General features: G+C 37.3%; 1 protein-coding gene across 3 annotated transcripts in view; it reads right to left on the bottom strand.

Annotated features, from left to right (window-relative positions):
- Window positions 1–15,352, bottom strand: part of ATRNL1 (attractin like 1) — a 543,705-nt gene that overhangs the window by 39,146 nt on the left and 489,207 nt on the right. The window lies entirely within an intron of this gene.

Genomic DNA, 15,352 nt, shown 5'->3' with positions numbered 1-15,352 from the left:
AGAAATTGCAAAGAAAATTCTATCTAAATTTCACATTTATACTTAGATCGTTTTGCATTTCATGGACAACATTCCTTTGCTGCTTCCCCAGGAAAAGATGCAGTCTCTTTGTGAATGTAATGTGTTATGCTTTAATAGTTTGTACTGTAACTTGTTATGCTTTTTGCATATTGGTACGTTTTCAGGTAACCAAAATATCTCTATGAAAAAATGTATGGTGCACTCTCAGCTGCAATGTACTATCTAATATTTTTTATCCATTTTCTCTCATGGTGACTAATCAGTATTTCTCTACTGTGGACAAAGATTCCTGCATGAGTACATTTGACAGGAATCATTTCTCTACAGAAGAATAATGGATTAATCTGTACTTTCCTGGAGAAAAAATACAAACAAAATACAACAGAGTGTCTTATATATTGAGATACTGATCTGAAAATGCATCAACAAATACCAAAAAAAGAGTTCTTAACTCTATCCTTGACTCAGATTTTACTGCTCAGGCAATGCACAGAGCTGCAAATTAATAAATGGTGTTATGCACTAAACCATGCCATGAATGACTGACTATATCTTTTCTGTTACATTTACAAAAATGAATCCAAGAACATCTCAAACATTAATTCATTTATTCCCACAACATCCTCAATCCCATTTAGAGAAACACCATCTAATCACAAATACACGGGGATCTGGTAATAGAGGAAGGCCTACAGTCTGCTTTGGATAAAAGTTCCAGTAGGTACAAGTCCCAGAAAGCCTTTTCTTCCTTCTTCATATGATTAGCTACAACAAGCCACCTAAAACTTCCATTCTTACCTCTAGTCAGTGAAACCATTTCACTACAGAGCAAGGTCTGCTGAGCCCACTGTCATGTGAATTGGAACTAAATGAGAAAGAGGCAGATACAGCTACAAATACATAGGAAGAGTAAAGGGAAAACAGACAGCACAAGCCTGAAGCAGCTATGTACCTGGAAAAGTGCCCTGAATGATGTTACCAGGGACAAGTCTGAAGCCTTGCACTCCAGTTAGTGTATCATGCTGGTATAACACTGTCAGAGGACAAGGATAAGGCAAGTTACACTTTGATTAGATAAATCTAAGTATATTGCCTTACTGGGTTTGCCCTATGGAAAGGCACTAGATATTTTAACTCCCACTTGCAGTCAGCTGCACTGAAAGCAAGCTGAACAAGCAAAGTACATCACAAAAGACACTCAAGACTGGGTATCACTGAACTGTGAATTATAAGTAACAAATACTTATAAAAATAGTAGGAATTTAGCACAGAATGGGTGAAAAGGGTAGATGTCATTCTAAACTTTCTAAGTTTGTGTCACGCTAAGTCACTCTAAACCCTAAATATAGTTTGCTATTGTAATTTTCTTTGTAATCTTTCATTTACACCCTAGCATGTTTTGAGCACTTTATTGAAATGAAAGACTTAAACTGACAAGAGTGGTCTTTTTCTGCTACTGTTCAGACTCATGCTTCATGCTTAGCAATTTGGAAAATTCACTTAACTTTAACACTTTGCAGATACAAGAATTTTGGAAAGATCGGGTTTATAAAAAGGAATTCTTTATGAAGTGATTCACAGAGATACTACTTTAAAATGTCCCTCTTTTGGATGGATTTTGCCTGCCATTTTTCATATTAACTAGCTCTCAGTCTTTTTCAAGCTCATCTTCTCCAATACAAAAAAATATACGCATTTTGGTGTGTAACTTACTTGCCAGGTCCAAAATTTACAGAAACCTAGCTTTCTCTCATTTTATATTTTCCTTATCTTCATTCTTTACGTATTTAACTAATCCTTGGATTTTTGTTTGATTTTTTTCCACAAAAAAAAAAAAAATCTTTTAAACAGCCTATTTTCTTATGGACCTGCTAAATCTGTATGCCTAAACTTAACCCTTCTCATTGTTTCCTCAGGCCTTTATCTTTCTGTATACTTTGTAAGGAAGGAAGAGCAGAGAAATCACCAAGTCACCTTCCAACCTTTTTTTCTCTTTAAACCTGGGTAATTGCAGGCAGGAATATCCTACAAGTACTACAGATAGTGGTGCATCCTGAAGAAATTCTTGAGCAGCTCTGTAGTCAGGTATGATTCACCACAGAGTACAAGTTCTGACAGCCCCGCTCCGCTGAAACTCATTCCAAAAAGCAGCATTTGGTGGTTTCTACACTCTTCCCCTTTTCATGTTCCACAAAGACTTAGTCATTTGGATGCACCATTTAGCTGGTGGTATATGTAGGCATGTTGCCATACCTACATGCTAAAAGGACAGCATAAGAGATGCAGAACTCAACCCTCGTCTTGTACAGACTCATCTGGATCTACTATATCCCTACAGGACATGAGTTGATATGTGGATGTCTCTGGACTATATTCCCCATACCCCTCAGTTCCAGAATTATGAATCAGAATTATCCAAGACACACAAATAACAAAACTTGAGAAGCTGTCACAGTAAAGGAGGATGCCATAGCAAGAAACACTCTTCTCTAACAACCCTGAGTTTTTTGTGACATCTGAAGGTGCTTTGAGTTAGTATCATTGCTGGATCCAAACTTGTTCCTTCAGGACATTTCTAGTGATTTCATAATTAAGGGACAGTTAATCTACAACCAGAAAGGATGCAGGCAATAACCAAGTTCATTGTTACAAACTCACTCTTATTACAAGAATGAAAGTATCCCATTAAGATATATCTCCTCCATCTGCTATTCAATTTTAGTCACAGAAAGTTTTGAACTTTAAACCTTATGTCTTTTCCTTTGTACTTAAATAGTAATTGGATATATAGAGCACAGAGTAATTCATCTTCTATCCCTCATCTTAAAAGCATTTTATACTTAATGATAGTTATATTAATTTATTTGTATAAGCTTTAAACCTAGCCTTCTACAACAGCTGCACAAAACTGATTGAAAGGGGTTAGGATCAAATGATTCTAGAAATTGAGCAGCCTCAAACTTTTAAGAGCTACTTTCGAGCAAGAACCATCCCTATCATGCTTTTAAACTGCTAACAACAGAAAGCCCTGACATCCTTCTGTCAACATTTTCCTGAACCACAAATTGCTCATGCATTAGAAATTCACTTGAAATGGCATAAAAAGGCTGTGAAGTAAATATATTCCTGAAGCTTGGGTCTGCAAGCCAGTGTAATTTCAGAAAACACCATACAGGCTGAAAAGACAGCAGATGCAAGGGCTGAATTTAACTATAGATGATAACTCAATTTATTTTCTCTGTAGTCTAGTAACTCAATAAGTCTTTAACGGTTTCATAAATAAACAGATGGATGCCATCAAATGCCACAAAATGATAAATCTGATTGGTCTCTGTATAATTTTGGATAGCTTTACCCGCAGAATAGACAGTAGAAGCATCTTAGCCCAAGAGTGTGATAAAATAAATGTGGGAAGGTAGATTACATGCAATTGCATTGTCCCAGTGACGAATGAAACTTTCCATGGTGGTATGACTTAGAACCTAGACTGGTCTCCATGTAACTGTTTCTAGTGGTAGATTTGACTTCTCTTGATAAAAAAAAAATGTGCTTCTTTTCAAGGAATTCAAAATTAGAGGAAGGAGAAATAGGTGATGGGACCCCTGCTGAAAGATTTAAATCATATACAACTCTATCTTTGAAAGATTTATGGTTCTAATTTAACTGTATGCCATCTGCTCCACCTAGTATGTGTTGACTGAATATAAAACCAAACTACCAATTTCAAAGGAAGGACACTTATCCAGTGTGTCACTTGCACAGGGATTTGTTCACTTTACCTAATTTTGCAACTCTAACTAGACGTCTGTCAAATCCTCGAAATTTAAACAGTACAAAATTGAAATCATCTGCTTGATTTTCAGAAGGAATATGGCTGATAAGACGCTCCATTAGGTAAAGGTGTACATTCACATGGGCTGAACACAGACAAGACAGACAGACAAGACAGACCTATTTCAGACAAGACAGACCAGACTGCCTATTTTCTATGTAAGAAACACTGAGTATTTGTGTCAATATCAAGAGAGTAGAACAAAATACTGCTTAATATAATTATCTGATCCCAAATGTTTCTATTGGTGCAAAAAAAAAAATGACACTAGTGAAAGATATTTCCATGAGATTTCTATCATAAATGACATAACTATCTTACATCTCTCTCAGCAAAATTCTCAAATGAGAACTTCGCATGTTAGCTGCCTTTATAATTTTTTTTTGGTGGCGTTTTTTTCCCCTCTTTCCTTTGTTGACATCTGTATAGATCATGTCAAGAGAAGAAAAGCACACTACAATTTCTTTCAGCTATGGAAAGCTAAGCCTTGCAGAGTGCCTATGGGTCTGCCTGAAAGACAGTAAAATTTGCAGACCTACCTTTACAGCATATTTTCTTCTTCCTATTCATGAATTACTCCTCTACATCCTACAAATTTTACTTGACTTCCCAAACCCTACTAATCCCATGCCTTCCTCATCAGAGAACAGATAAAGAGAAAAAAAACATGACATCCAGTATTACAAGTAGAATTTCACTGCCTAAAAAAGAAAATAAGGACAAGCTCTGAAACTACCACTTTGTTTAGAGGAAGTGATTATGGTAAGGAAAATTAGAGCTGCCAGTAGAGAGGGGCCAAAACATAAAGGGACAACAATTCCCCACCCCTCCACATGGAGCACAGTATGGGATTGTGAGGCTTCCCCTGCCATTTGACAAGGTAGGGAGCACAAGGTCTTGGCTACCATAAATCTTTCTCAGACTCTCCAAGGGACAAATTACTGCTAGAAATTTGTCCCTGTTACATCGATAGAAAAATACATTATTGCTGACCTGCAAGACATTCATCAAGATAAATTCTTCACTCTTTCCTGACTGCCAACAAATACATTATAACTATGGTATTATGGAAGCCAATAAACTTCTGATGGAAAGAGCCTATGCAGGTTTTTAAATTCAGAAAGCATAGGAATATGGATAAAAAGAATTAACCATGAGCAACAGAGGAGGCTGTGTTTTTTGCAAGGAACTGTAAGAACAAAATAAGAATTGTCAAAAGTCAAGCTGAGTTAGACCTTGTAAATGTTTATTAAAAGAAGCATCCATAGATTTTCACTTTATAAATAGAGACAAAAAAGTCATTCTGTAGAAAGAAAGTGTTTTTTAGATATTGTTTCAGGAAATAATTATGTCATTGTTTGCAAGGAAGGAGATAATGTTTATCAAAGGTACTACCAACATGGATAATGGAATGAGGGTATGGCAATAGAAACAACAGAAGTTGTCTCTAAATTGGAGAGACATCAGTTTGATAGGTGGACCACTCGGTGGATAAAGAACTGGCTGGATGGCCGCATGCAAAGAATTGTGATCAGTGGCTCAATGCCCGCCTGGAGACCAGTAACGAGTGGTGTCCCTCAGGAATTGGTGTTGGGACTGGTCTTGTATAACATCTTTGTCGCTGACATGGACAGCGGGATTGAGCGCGCCCTCAGCAAGTTTGCCGATGACACCAAGCTGTGTGGTTCAGTTGATACCCTGGAGGGAAGAGATGCCATCCTGAGGGACCTTGACATGCTTGTGAGGTGGGCTGATGCCAACCTCATGAAGTTTAACCATGCCAAGTGCAAGGTCCTACACCTGGGTCAGAGCAATCCTAGGCACAGCTACAGATTGGGCAGAGAAGAGATTCAGAGTAGGCCAAGGAGAAGGATTTGGCGGTGTTGGTCAATGAGAAAATGAACATGAGCCAGCTTCAGTATGCGCTCACAGCCCAGAAAGCCAACCGTATTCTGGGCTGCACCAAAAGGAGCGTGACCAGCAGGTCGAAGGAGGTGATCCTGCCCCTCTACTCTGCTCTTGTGAGACCTCACCCGGCGTATTGTGTGCAGTCTGGTGTCAAAAAAGAATATTTAAAGGGATGTAAATGGAAAATGGCTCAAAACACATCAACATTTCACCAAAGATTGTGCCAGACCAACCTGACTGTTTTCAGCTGCTTATCTGGGTAAGGACATTTTCTAGATTTCTAGATTTTCTAGATTCCTGAAATCTCTGAAATTTCTGAAAGATGCGAGGTTAGTACAGGAGTTGTGTAGAGTGGACAACTGCATGAAGGAGAGAAAACAAAAGTAGCTTTGAAAAGGAAAAAGGATGCTGAAGGTATAGCACAGCAAAACAAATCAACCTTTTGAGCAGTATTTTTTTAATATTTTCATTAAAGAGCTTGCCATAAAAGTAAGAGTGTTCTGCTGAAATTCAATCATGACAAACATTGGTATGTATCATCAGTACAGAGAAGTGGAATATAATCCAGAAAGAGATACATGACCTCAAAAACTTGAGCAATATAAATGTACTCAGATTCAACAGTGCAAAATTCAAAACCGTGTGTTTTGGGAACAAGCAGAAACGTATATACTAAAAGTTCACTGAGGAAGAAAAGCAGGGCAGGGATATAAGTAATTGGCCACAGAGCAACTGAGTTTGAATGGGAGTGGGGGGAAATAATTTTTTAAAAGCAAAAGTTAAATGGGATACAGCAAGGAAATGTTAGTCATTGGGCAACACCAGATGGGACTTCACATGGCACTCTGAATACAACCTAGCCATGCAAGGTAAAAGAAGCTGAACTGAAGCCGAAACTAGGACAGAGCTACAAAGGTGTTCAGAAGTCTGAAGAACATGTTTGAAGTAGACCTCATCTGCCTTAGTCTGGCAAAATGAAGGTGGAAAAGAGATGTGAGTGCTGTATCAAAACGTTGTGGGTGATAGATGTCATGTTGAAAACAGGATAACCCCTGAGCACTTCAGCTTTACAGTCAGCAGGCAGGTACACTTGAAGAATAATGTTTCTCTCCAGGTTAGAGCCTTCAATCTGAAGGCCTGGGTTCTAATGTATTTGTTTGCAGCCATGAGCATCCATCATTACCTCTCTATTCCCCATGATGAGTGGGAAGAGGAAATCACCAAATTGCCATCTGGATGCAACCTGAAAATGCTCAACCAATCTCCATGAACAGTGTAGCTGTGCACAACTGTACTTACATTTCACAATTGTCAAAACTTCTACAGCCTCTTCATTCTTTCAGTTCCCTTTAAAGCTGCAAAAGCCCTCCTCCCCACCCCCCCCCCCAAGAAAGGAACAGTGACAGTTTTGATTTTTACAATTAATAATTAGCTGTCACGTGTTTAAGAGTTTTTATTACTATGTCTCATTTTACTGAGTCCCTCTAGGGCATTAAATACAGCAAGAAAGATGTAAGGTCCTACACCTGGGTCAGGGCAATCCCAGGCACAGCTACAGGTTGGGCAGAGAAGAGATTCAGAGCAGCCCAAGGAGAAGGACTTGGGGGTGGTGCTGGTCGATGAAAAACTTAATATGAGCCGACTTCAGTGTGCGCTCGCAGCCCAGAAAGCCAACCGTATCCTGGGCTGCCTCAAAAGGAGAGTGACCAGCAGGTCGAAGGAGGTGATCCTGCCCCTCTACTCTGCTCTTGTGAGACCTCACCTGGAGTACTGTGTGCAGTTCTGGTGTCCTCGACATAAAAAGGACATGGAACTGTTGGAACAAGTCCAGAGGAGGGCCACGAGGATGATCAGGGGACTGGAGCACCTCCTGTATGAAGACAGGCTGAGGAAGTTGGGGCTGTTCAGCCTGGGGAAGAGAAGGCTGCATGGAGACTTCAAAGCAGCTTCCATTACCTGAAGGAAGCCTACAAGGATGCTGGGGAGGGACTCTTCATCAGGGTCTGTAGTGAGAGGACAAGGGGTGATGGGTTCAAACTTAAGGGAAGTCCAGGTTGGATATAAGGAAGAAGTTCTTTACTGTGAGGGTGGTGAGGCACTGGCCCAAAGAAGTGGTAAATGCTCCATTCCTGGCAGTGCTCAGGGCCAGGCTGGGCAAAGCCTTGGGCGACATGCTCTAGTGTAAGGCACCCCTGCTCATGGCAACGGGTCAGAACTATGTGATCTTAAGGTTCTTCCCAACCCAAACCATTCTTTGATTCAATGATTCTATAAAACAACCATCTCTACATCCTATGTTTTCCTCCTATTTATTTGCTTTTTTTTCCTTTCCAGGTGACAGCTCTAGAGTATGCATTTTTGACTGTCCAATCAATGTTATTTTTGCTAAGATCTGTGGAAGACACATTGCTAACATTACACTGCACGTTCTTCATATTAAAGTGTTTACGTCCCTTTCAAATAAATTCTTCAGACTATAAAGGAATCAATGTTCTATGGCTAGAATAATGCAAAAACTAATTCATAACAGAACCACATAAAATTCTTTAAAAGATCAGACAAAATCAATACCTACCTCATTCTTCATGACTTACAAAGCTTGCTAAGAACCTCAGTGTTTTTCAGATGGACTTTACCCAGCAGGTTTCAAAAGTAACTGCTTTGGGTTTGGGCTGGAGGAGGGGTGGTGGTGGCTACTGGGTTTTATTATCTATTTTGTTTTTGCTATTGCCATAAATATTTTTTAAGTAATCATCAGCACCATCTGCCACTTACCAGTGTGTTCTTTTCACAGTGTCAATACTATAAACACAGTCTGCTCCCTCATTTGATGCAGTGCAGAAGAACAGAATTAAGCAGAAAACAGTTGCTCCAAAAATAGGCCTTACTATTTAAAAGAAAGCAACTCCTACAGTAAAATAATCTTCAGAATAGATTATTTCAGTTTCCACCAGTCTTAAAGAGCTGTTTTTCTAAGCATCTCTAGTTAACTAAAAAGAACTCCAAATTTTACTTCCCTTGAGACCATGGTACTTGACAAACCAGTCTCCCAGCGTCAGAAAGTTGAAGTTATTGCTTATTAATTAGGGTTTTAGTTATAGTCACTAAACACTTACAAAGACCATTGTGATTTTCTCAATTTTAACTTTTTCTATTGTTTGAGCATTTGACTGGCAGCATGTTGGTAACTAATATGGAGTATCCTTCAATACAATTACCAAAATCCCATTGCTATACAAAATGCTCTAGTCATGCCTTAGGTTAGAGAAAATTATTAATCTCAGTCTTCACACAGTCTAAACAGTAAAGGTAAACTTTCAAAAGATTCTGTTACTCACTGAGTCTTTTAAAATAATTCACCTTATCTGTAGAGCTTCTGGTCAAATGAATACGGCCATGCACCTCTGCAAGGTGAGCTACGTGAACTGGCACTGTGGAAGTATCATCCACATAATGAAGATGTATTATCTCTTCTGGAGACTGTTGGTTTTTGTCTTTTTTCTAGAATAGTGAGTTATATGCCACTGTAAACACTACTTTAGTTTCAGTCCAGATAAAATGCCTGATTCATCCCTGTATTTTAACACAAATTCTAGACATCTAATACTGTTTTGCTGTGATTCGTAGTTTGGCAAATTTCCAATTGCATCTTGGCACTTCAGAGAAGGTGAATAGAGATTTATTTTTTTTAAACATTTCACAGGAGAAATCTTGTTACTTATGATGGGGGAGTGTCCCTTCTAGGGGTATTGTGAAGTTGGTTTTACTCAGTGTTTTTATAATGCTTTCCCTGTTTACATGTCACTTTATTCTACCTAAAGAGTATTGTTAGTTTATCAGTAAAAAATCTACATCTCTGATGTATCAGTAAAAAACTTATGCCAATAAAACAGCAAACAATGAAAATAATCCAGTAGTCTGCCTCCGCAATTACAAAGGAGAGATGACTCCAGTTTACAGTGGCAGACTCTAGAGAGGTACAGAACAAAGAACAGGATGACGCAGAGAAATGTTTACTTAAATACACATGTAAGATGCCCAGGTACTACTTTGATGGGACTAACAAACTGTTCGGGAAAAAACAGAATGCAGAACTATGTTCTATCTAGACTTACATCCTTTCACAGATTTCCTTTCTTCTTTTGCAATATCACTTTTATGTTTCTTGTTTTTCTGTTTAGGAGTCTAAATAACCTACCAGTTATGAATATCTTCCCATTTCTATGCCTACCCCTACTTTTTTTCTCCCAGCATTAAGTATTCATCGTCTTTCTTCACTAAAGCCTGCTATATATATGAGTAATTAGAAGTCCTAAACTAAGGAGCAACAGAAAGAATGCCTTTTTAATATAACTTTAGTACCTCTTTTCTAGGTTAACATCTTAGCTCTTTCACTGGTTCCCTTTTGCACAGTTGAAGGCTGTTTTTCTGTCAGTAGGTATTAGTCCATATATGCCTCCAAAATGTTATGTGCAAAACTATAAATAGTCATTGCCACATTTTATATAGCATGAAACATATACTTGATGTAAGCAGTATTCCAAAAGAGATACTTTGCCAGCACTCCTCTCTACTAGCTACCTGACATTACAACATACATACAGATCTTGAACTTGTAAGTCATTATTTTCCACTTTGAACAGAGACCACACAAAGGACAAACAAGATTAATGATCTGACCTAGCCCTCTGCTCTAAACAGAAGCAAGCCTCAAGCACCACCCTGCCAACCCCCTGTTTTCTCCCTTTCTGAGCATAAGAAAAGGTCTACAAAGAGGTGAAATAATGTACCAGAATATGTGTGTCTGAGAAGACAAGGGGTTAAAGTGGTCCTTAGCAAAAGAGCCTCTGAAGTTTACCCTCAACTCTTCACCCTCACTGCTGCTGTGAGGCTAGAGCTTTTCAATAAGCACACGGGTACACTTGCTAATGCAGAATTAGGTTCAGTTTTTTTCCCCTGTATTTCCCTTGTCTTTTCCCTTTGAGTACATAAGAAATGCTAAAACCTTCAGCATGCACACATGGGCCCTTAATAACATGTATTCCATATATCAGCCTGTACAATTCAGTTTATAGTTATCAACTTTTTCATTAATCCATCCTGTATTTTCACTCCTTTAGTAAATACCCTCCAACATGTAAAAAGGCAGTAAGAGATTCAACCATCTTCTGTATGTCTTAATTACAGTCTATTTTCATCAACATCTTTAATATTTTTCTACGAGAAAATCTTCACTCATCCTTTTAGCCCTGCTGACTTTATATTGGGTTATTTTACAAGTATGAAGGGATTCAGCAAGGTATGTGTTTGTAGCAGGTAGAAATTCATGGGACTCAACTGCCTTGGAGTACATCTGCAACTATTTCACTGCATACTGAGATATGTACACTTATGAATCTATTCTACATATGAAAAACCCTACCTATGGTTTTGTTTCAGGGTCAGAACAAGTCAGCAACGTCATTAAATCTAATATTAGATAAAAATATTATGTCATAATTATATTAATATGTGTCTTATGTATTACCAGGCTTTGTATTTTAATCAGATAAAATTAGAAATAGAACCAAGAAAGCCTTGGTACTGAAAACTCCCATCCAGAGCTAACTGTCTTATAGAACACTTAATGAGTCGTTATTCATTATGATGGTGAGTACATGGAAGGGACATGGCCTGGTAGTTTTATCGGTTCTGTGATCCTACTGTAGCTTTCTGATTAAGTAGGACTGAACGCCACAGTTACTGGGTCCAGAATTAAATGGAATTCTGTTTTGATCCAAGTATATCAGAGACGAACTTTTGTACAGGACTGCTGAACACGAAACATTGCTATCTTAATTTATAGCAACAGACTATTGCATGCAGCCTTCCAGGATGTACCTTCCACAACTTCCACTGCAAAATTACTTCCACTGAGGTTGCTCAATTAATAGCTATATTTTATGTAATTCTTGATTTTAATTTCTAAGTGTTAGTCTAAGTCTAAGACCAGTGTCTGAGTCTAGTCGGTTAGATTCACCTTACCTAGTCATAGCCATACTGGTGTTAGATATCCTCTGAGGTCTAATAGAGAAACATTCATATATGTACACCTTCAGAGACCATTCAGCTCCCTGTCTTAATAGCAAAATACCTTTACTGAGTAAAGGTACCTTTGCCTTTACCACTTTACCTACTTGGTAGATAGTAAATTTATGCTGTGTGAAAGTAACAAAACCCGTAAATAATGCAGAAATTTCATCCCTTGATTCTGAAATATTTTCAAATGTTCTAATATTCTCATTTCTCTTTATGCTTTAAAGCATTTAGTGGCTTTAACCAAGAACGATGCAAACATAATAGAGTTTTATAAATTTGATGTACAATACCTCAATACCTCAAAGTGTGGGATTCAGTTGGCTGTAATAGTAATGATGACACGATCATAGTTCTTTTAACAGGATTTATCACACTACCAAGCTATAATTTTTGTATTGCCCAATATATCACCAGAACTGTACAAAGACCTTGAAGAAGTTATTCTTGGTCTTTCCAACTGCTGATAATTCATTGGCACCTTTATCTGAATTAAGTAATTTATATATGAACATCTTGTTCCTTTTTATTTTATTTTTGTAGTTTATTTTTTTCAGTAACCTCCGAGATGCATAATTTAGTTCTTTCTAGAGATCTGGTTGCAGCTGCTCTCATTATTAGATCTCTTTTTATTTAAGAAGAGTTTAAACTATTTAAAGCATGGGGTCAGACACTACAGCAATAATAGATGATCTCTAGCTTCCAATGTGTCATAAAATCTGCAAGACATATATGTCGTTTTATCTTGCAATCTGCCTACAGGTGCTTGAGCAAGTGATTTTTCTGATACGAACATACATCCATGCATCGGTTGATAACTGATCTACACATAAATTGTACAGAGAATTGCTGGGTTTTTTAACCTTTGAATTTTGAACTGATTACCCAGGTACAATGCAGCCAATGAGACAACTGAAGAATGAAGAAACTACATGTTCTATCAGTCAATCCTAAATAGAGACATTTAATTTTTATCACTGCTAAACTTCCTTAATGCTTTTCATTGATCATTATAATTTACAATTTTGTTCTAACACAAGCAAAATTTCATTTAAATACAGTTGTTACTCTAGAGACATATAACTGAATTACTAGGATCCTGTTCAAAACTTACGCCTAAAAGAAAATGTAGTGCCTTCTGTGCTACACCTAACCTACTAAGATGGTAACATTTACTGATTTTCCAGGTTCTCAGAATGTTTAATTCTAGAAATTGTTCCTTCATTGAAAAAGTCCCTCTTTAAAACATGAGTCACAATGAATAGTGTTTCTTTTTTGTTTGTAATAAATACATTTTTAATCGTTATTTCATCTGAATCTACATGACCTGTATAAAACATATCTTTAACCACATATTAGTTTTATGCAGTTCTATTGTGCCAACCTAGCTGGGTTTTGTATATTTACAGGATTATCATTCAGAATTAAACGATACTGTCAAAAGTCTGCAAAGTTCTGAGTATTTTTTGCAGGAAGTAGAGAGTGCTAGATCTCTACTGGGACATATGGTCTCTCCCAGAGAAGTTTTCACTTTGCATAGCCTTTGGCTAAAGCCCACCATCTGTATTTTCAACTTTTCTTCCAGCTGCTGATAAAGGTGAAGTATAGAACATATGCTGCAGAAAGAGCAACATTTATATTAGCGTTTGGGTTATTTGGGTTTTTTTTAATATTCAGAGGCATTTTCCAACAAGATGATTCTTAATGTAAACCTTGGGAACATGCAAAACTCACTTTTGATCAAATTCAGGTCTTAAAAACATAGGGATATAACTAACAACTCCAGTGCAACATAGACTAGTTACTTGTGGAAAGAATTAAAGTTTTCTTGATTTTGCAGAAAATGTACTGCAGAAGAATACATATGCATATAAGAAATGAAACCCACAGTCTCTTATTGTGAACTAAGAATCAGTATCATTGACATACCATTAAAAAAATATGTTTGACACACTGTCAGTTTTATCCTAGAATTATCCAAATGAGCTTGAAAATGGTAATATTCAAGTAATAGAGGATTCTAAAATTACTTCGCAAGACATAATTACTGAGCACATTACTTCCATCCACCTAAATATCGTTGTTTTAATCTAGCTTAGGTCATAAGGGAAACCAACTACATAGCAAACACGTCTGCCGCACAAAGCTTCCACATCATTTCAGATAACTTGGCACACTTCACAGCATCTGCTCTGAGGAAGCCTGGGGAAGAAGCAGCAGGTAGTGCTGCAGGACAGGAATGAAGTGAATTAGTAGAGCTACAGGTATGCCAGCAAACTTGCATAATAGCTTCTGCCTAGACTATGCATGGTTACATACAGTGAAAGCAGTCCATGAGTACCAAAATTCATTACACACAACAAAAAATGATTACAGTAATATAATCTAATGGTTGAATCAGCATGATTGCACACCTCAAGCTTTTCCATTTGCTTTTGACCTTGAACAAAGTGAAAGTTGTAGGACTAAGAATCTTAGATATTTTTAAATACTAAACGGCTGACAAAGACCATAAAAACAAATGGAGGAACAGCATTTGAAATACATGCCTGCAAAGGTGATGGAAGGCAAAGTACTGAGAAGACAGAGCAGGAGGATATAATGTGTAAGAAATAGGTGTATTTTTTCACAGATTTAGAAACATTCAAAATAACACATCTGCTGTACTGTTGAACCCCACTCCTGTTTCAAAAAGCCTATTCTCTCCATGTTTTACACACAACAAAGAACAGCAATTACTTAAAAAAAACCCGGCATATAGTAAATAGAAGCTGTGAAGTAACTAGATGAATACATTTTTACCGCCGAGACACACACCATAGATAAATTTGAAAACAACAGAAAAAAAACCATTTTAAGTTCCATTTTCAACAATTACTTTTAATTTCCTTTTGTAATGTTTTTCCTTGTCGTAAGACTATAAACACCTTCGTTTCTTTTTCATTTGCTTAAAACATGCACAGGGAATACGCTAAACATCCTTCCTCCCTCATTGCTCTCTTCAGATCACTTACATTTATATACTTCTTCCAGGAAATGTATTTGACAAAGCATCAGTAACACTTTTATTTTCATAGCACTTCCAGAAATTATATTCCAGGCCATAAAGAGCATTTTAAGAACTAAGTCCTCACCTCAGAACTCAGGAAGGGAAAAAATATAACACAACTCCCCCCCCAAAATGAACTGAAAACCCTAAATAAATAACAGATAGTCATCAAGCCAAAAGAAGAAAGAACACTCAGCTGAGCTTATTTCCAACATAAGTCAACTGAGTTTGCCCTCATCATTACTCAATACTTTTTAATCTCTTAAATGGATTTTTGAAGGTTAAAAGGATATCTTTTTGGCTCTTAATGATAAAAGTTAGCCTTAAAGCATATATTCTGGTTTATAGGAGCATTTTGGGCACATACTATTCATTGCAAAGGTGTTCATTTTGGCAACAGCTCCACTGAAATCTGAAAGAATAAAGTGGTCATCTATGATGTGCCACATTACTGTCTAAATTTTGCT

This window comes from Lathamus discolor, chromosome 3 (assembly GCF_037157495.1).
Source record: "Lathamus discolor isolate bLatDis1 chromosome 3, bLatDis1.hap1, whole genome shotgun sequence".
In the NCBI taxonomy this organism is placed as follows: Eukaryota; Metazoa; Chordata; class Aves; order Psittaciformes; family Psittacidae; genus Lathamus; species Lathamus discolor.
This window is presented reverse-complemented; position numbering and strand designations above follow the sequence as displayed.